Below are 6171 nucleotides of genomic sequence, written 5' to 3' on the forward strand. Positions count from 1 at the left end.
TTTCCTTTTCCTTTTCCTTTTCCTTTTCCTTTTCCTTTTCCTTTTCCTTTTCTTTCCCTTCCCTTCCCTTCCCTTCCCTTCCCTTCCCTTCCCTCCCCTCCCCTCCCCTCCCCTCCCCTCTCCTTTCCTTTCCTTTCTTTTCCTTTCCTTTTTTCCCCAAAATTTTAATTTAAATTCTAGTTAGTTAACATACAGTGATGAATTCAGGGATTCATCAATTACATACCACACCCAGTGCTCACCACAACAAGTGCCCTCCTTAATGCCCATCACCAATCTAGCCCATCTCCCACCCACCTCCCTCCATCAACCCTCAGTTTGTTCTCTATCTTTAAAGAGTCTCTCATGGTTTGTTTACCTCTCTCCCCTCTCCTCTCCCCCATATGTTCATCTGTTTTGTTTCTTAAATTCCACATATGAGTAAAATCATGTGGTATGTTTTTTCTTTGAGTGACTTATTTTGCTTAGCATAGTACCCTATAGCTCCATCCATATCACTGCAAATGGCAAGATTTCATTATTTTTGATGGCTGAGTAATATTTCATAATGGAATATTACACACACACATACACAAACACATCACATCTTATTTATCTGTTCATCAGTCAGTTGATATTTGGGTTCTCTCCATAGCTTTACTATTTATGATAATGTTGCTATAAACACTGGAGTGCATGTATCTCTTTGAATCTGTATTTTTTTGGTATCCTTTGGGTAAAGACCTAGTAGTACAATTGCTGGATCATAGACTAGTTCTATTTTTAACTTTTTGATCATAGAGTAGTTCTATTTTTAACCTCCATACTGGTTTCCAGGGTGCAATAAGGAGGCTGCACAGAGTGCAATACTGCAGGCTGTACAAGTTTGCATTCTCACCAACAGTGCAAGAAGTTTCTCCTTTCTCCACATCCTTGCCAATACCTGTTGTTTCTCATGTTATTAATTTTAGCCATTCTGACAGGTGTGAGGTCATATCTCATTTCAGTTTTTATTTGTATTTCCTTGATGATGAGTGATGTTGAGTATCTTTTCATGTATCTGTTAGCCATCTGGATGTCTTCTTTGGAAAATTGTCTATTCATGGCTTCTGCCCATTCCTTAACTGAATTATTTGTTTTTTTGGGCATAGAGTTCACTAAGTTCTTTATAGATTTTGGATACTAACCATTTGTCAGATATGGCATTTGCAAATATCTTTCCCATTCCATAGGCTGCCTTTTTACTTTTGTTTATTGTTTCCTTTGCTGTGCAGAAGGTTTTATTTTGATAAAGTCCTAATAGTTCATTTTTACTTTTGTTTCTCTTGCCTCTGGTGATGTGTCTAGGAAAAAGTTGCTCCAGCCAAAGTCAAAGAGGTTGCTTCCTGTGTCCTCCTCTAGGATTTTTATGGTTTCCTGTCTCACATTTAGGTCTTTCATCCATTTTGAATTTATTTTTGTATAAGGTATAAGAAAATGGTCCAGTTTCATTCTTCCATATGTTGCTGTCCAGTTTTCCCAGCACCACTTGCTGAAGAGACTGTCTTTTTTCCATTGGATATCCTTTCCTGCTTTGCCAAAGTTTATTTGACCATATAGTTGTGCATCCATTTCTGGGTTCTCTATTCTGTTCCATTGATCTATGTGTCTGTTTTTATGCCAGTACCATACTGTCTTGATGACTACAGCTTTATAATATAGGCTGAAATCCAGAATCATGATGCTTCCAGTTTTGTTTTTGTTCTTATTTTTCAGGATTGCTTTGGCTATTTAGGGTCTTTTGTGGTTCCATACAAATTTTAGGGTTGTTTTTTCAAGCTCTGTGAAAAATGCTGTTCGTATTTTGATAAGGATTGCATTAAATGTGTAGATTGATTTGGGTAGTATAGACATTTTAACAATGTTTGTTCTTCCAACCCATGAGCATGGATTACTTTTTCATTTCTTTGTGTCCTTTTCATTTGCTTTTATAAGTGTTCTATAGTTTTCAGAGTATAGATCTTTTACCTCTTTGGTTAGGTTTATTCCTAGTTATCTAATTGTTTTTGGTGCAATTGCAAATGGGATCAATTCTTTGATTTCTTTTTCTACTGCTTTGTTATTGGTGTATAGAAATGCAACAGATTTATGCACATTGATTTCATATCCTGTGACTTTGCTGAATTCATGTATTAGTTATAGCAATTTTTTGGTGGAGTCTTCAGGGTTTTCTACATAGAGTATCATGGCATCTGCAAATAGTGAAAGTTTGACTTCTTCCTTGCCAATTTAGATGCCATTTATTTCTTTTTGTTATCTGATTGCTGAGGCTAAGACTGTCAATACTAAGTTGAACAGTAATGGTGAGAGTGGGCATCCTTGTCTTTTTCCCAACCATAGGGGAAGGGCTCTAAGTTTTTCCCCATTGAGGATGATATTAGCTGTGGGTCTTTCATATATGGATTTTATGATGTTGAGATATGTTCCATCTACCCCTACTTTGTTGAGGGCTTTTATCAAGAATGGATGCTGTATTTTGTCAAATGCTTCTTCTGGATCTATTGACAGGATCATATGGTTTTTATCCTTACTTTTATTAATGTGGTGTATCACGCTGATTGATTGACAGGATCATATGGTTTTTATCCTTACTTTTATTAATGTGGTGTATCACGCTGATTGATTTGTGAATATTGAACCAGCCCTGCAGCCCAGCAATAAATCGTACTTGATTGTGGTGGATAATTATTTTAGTGTACTGTTAAATTCAATTTGCTAGTATCTTGTTGAGAATTTTTGCATCCATGTTCATTAGGGGTATTGGCCTGTAATTCTCCTTTTTAGCAGGATCTTTGTCTGGTTTTGAAATTAAGGTAATGTTGGTCTTGTAGAATGAGTTTAGAAGTTTTCTTCTAAAATTTCCATTTTTTGAAAAAGTTTGAGAAGAATAGGCATTAACTCTTCTTTAAATGTCTGATAGAATTCCCTGGGAACATCTGACCCTGAACTACTCTTTGTTGGCGATTTTTGATTACTGTTTCAATTTCTTTACTGATTATGGTCTGTTCAAATTTTCCATTTCTTCCTGTTTCAGTTTTGGTAGTTTATATGTTTCTAGGAATTTATCCATTTCTTCCAGTTTTCCCAGTTTGTTGGCATATAATTTTTCATAATATTCTCTTATAATTGTGTTTCTGCAGTGTTGGTTGTGATGTCTCCACTTTCACTTGTGATTTTACTTATTTGGGTCCTTTTTCTTTTCTTTTGATAAGTCTGTCTAGGGGTTTATCAATTTTATTAATTCTTTTGAAGAACAAGCTCTTAATTTCATTGATCTATTCTACTTTTTTGTTGTTGTTGTTTCTATATTGTTTATTTCTGCTCTAGTTTTTATTATTTCTCTTCCTCTGCTGGCTTTAGGCTTTATTTTCTGTTCCTTTTCTAGCTCCTTTAGGCATAAAGTTAGGTTGTGTATTTGGGACTTTTCTTGCTTCTTGAGGTAGATCTGTATTGCAATATACTTCCCTCTTAGGACTGCCTTCAGTGCATCTCAAATGTTTTGGACTGTCATGTTTTCATTTTAATTTGCTTCCATGTACTTTTTTATTTCCTCTTTAATTTACTGGTTAACCTATTCACCCATTAGTAGGATTTTCTTTAACCTCTAAGTATTTGTGGTCTTTCCAATTTTTTTCTTGTGGTTGACTTCAAGTTTCACAGTGTTGTGATCTGAAAATATGCATAATATGATCTCAGTCTTTTTGTACTTGTTGAGGGCTGATTTGTAGCCCAGAATGTGATATATTGTAGGGAATGTTCCATGTGTGCTCAAAAAGAATGTGTATTCTGTTGCTTTAGGATGGAATGTTTTGACTATATCTGTTAAGTCCATCTGGCCCCAGTGTGTCATTCAAAGCCATTACTTCCATGTTGATTTTCGCCTTAGATGATCTGTCCATTGCTGTAAGGTGTGAAAATCCCCTACTATTGTTGTGTTATTGTCAGTGAGTTTCTTTATGTTTGTTATTAATTGATTTATATATTTGGGTGCTATCAACTTGGGGGCATAAATATTTATAATTGCTTGATCTCTTGATGGATAGACCCCTTAATTATGATATAATGTCCTTCATCATCTCTTGTTATAGTCTTTGGTTTAAAATCTGATATAAATATGGCTAGCCATATATCAAGCTATCAGTGGTCATGACTCCTTTAGTTTTTGTTTGTCTGGGAAACTCTTTATCTCTCCTTTTATTCTGAATGACAGTCTTGCTGGATAAAGAATTCTTGGCTTCATATTTGTGCCATTCACCACATTGAATATATCCTGCCACTCACTTCTTTCCAAATTTCTGTGGGTGAATCTGCTGCAAACCTGATCTCTCCCCCCTTGTAGTTTAAGGACTTTTTCCCCCTTGCTGCTTTCAGGATTCTTTCCTTGTCTATGTATTTTGTGAATTTGACTATGCTATGTCTTGGTGATTTCTGGCTTTTGTTGAATTTAATGGGAGTCTCTGTGCTTCTTGGATTTTGAAGTCTGTGGCCTTCCCTAGAGTGGGTGAAGTTTTCAGCTATAATTTGCTCACATAATCCTTCTGTCCCCTTTTCTCCCTCTTCATCTTCTGGGACTCCCATGACATAAATGTTATGTGGGTTTATGAGATGTGGATCTAGCCCATGAATTAGTGTCTTAGAGGACAGATGGTTACCTATTGTAAAATAAGAAGTGCTATGTAGAGGCAATCTCAAGGTAGATAATACTGACATTATAGGAAAGTGCAATTAATTCAGCTTTCAATATTTTTTGTAATTAAAAACTCTAGCTTGACTTCCATACCCTCATTGCATTGAAAATACTTTTGTGTGAGACACCAAAGGCCTTTATGTGGCCCACTCAAGAAATTGTTTTTCTGCCTTCAATTGACCTGGCTGCTAAGACCTCAGAATTTCATGGTTTTCCTCCTTCTCTACTTCTTAGTGTACTTCTCCTCTACTTGACATCTAAATCTTGAAATTTTTCAGGACTCAGTCTTGGAACTTCTTTTCTCCTCTATTTGTATTCTCTTCTAGGTATTAGAATCTATACCCATGACTTTAAATTCCATCTATTATTTAGCTAACTGCTAAAATTCCATCTATTATTTAGCTAACTGCTAAATTTCTATCTCAAACCCAACTATTCCTTGAATTTCAGGCCTATATATTTGTCTCTGTCTATCTCTAGCTCGTCTATCTTATCAACCTGACATCTCACTTGGATGTCTCATGGGTACTTCCAAATAACACATCAGAGTTTGAATTGCTTATGTTATTCATCTGTTCTACTTCTAATCCTTCCCATCTTAAAAGCTGGCTCTATCCAGTTGTTCATGTCAGAGTAACAATAGTCACTCATGGTTCTTCCTTCTCCCTCAACCTCCAAATGTAACCTATCAGCTTCTTTTTTCAACCTCTAAAATATATCTTGAGTATGTACACTATTTTCTATCTCCATTGACAACACTCTAGAACAGGCCACTTTATATCTTTCCTAGACCACTGCAACAGCCTCCACTTGTCTCCTTGTTTCTATTCTTTGTCTCCCCAATATCTTCTACCTAAATCAGATAGAGTAACTTTTTAAAAATGCAATTTGTCTTATGACATCTTTGCTTAAAATATTTTGAAGGCTTTCCATCACATTTCAAATAAAAATCAATTTCTTACCATGATTTCAAAGCTTTTCCCCATTGGGCTCTTGTTGATTTTTTGGTCTTTATCTGTGTCACTCCATCTTTGTATAACTGATGAAATACAAAGATTCAGAAACCCCCCAAAATACTAAGGATGATAAGTAAAAATAAATCCACAATTAGACATATCAGGGTGAAACTTCAGAAAATTGAAGACAAAGAGAAAAATATTTTTAAATCTTAAAAGTAGTCAGAGAACAAAGAGCTACACAAGTAAGACTGAGAACTGACTTCTGAACAGCATTAATGGGAAGTGGAAAACTATAAAATGATACACTTAATGTGCTGAAATATTAGCCAACTGAAACAACTAAGAACTTTCGTACCTACTAAAAATATCCTTTAACAATAATTTGAAATAAAGATATTTGCAACTGATAAAAACTGAGATAGTTTTCCACAAGCATACCTGCAGTAAAGGAAACACTAAAGAGTGTTAGAAGAAAAAAAAAATAGAAAGCTAGGGCTGAGGGGAAGA

This window comes from Herpailurus yagouaroundi, unplaced genomic scaffold (genome assembly GCF_014898765.1).
Source record: "Herpailurus yagouaroundi ecotype Mexico unplaced genomic scaffold, PumYag 77, whole genome shotgun sequence".
Lineage (NCBI taxonomy): Eukaryota > Metazoa > Chordata > Mammalia > Carnivora > Felidae > Herpailurus > Herpailurus yagouaroundi.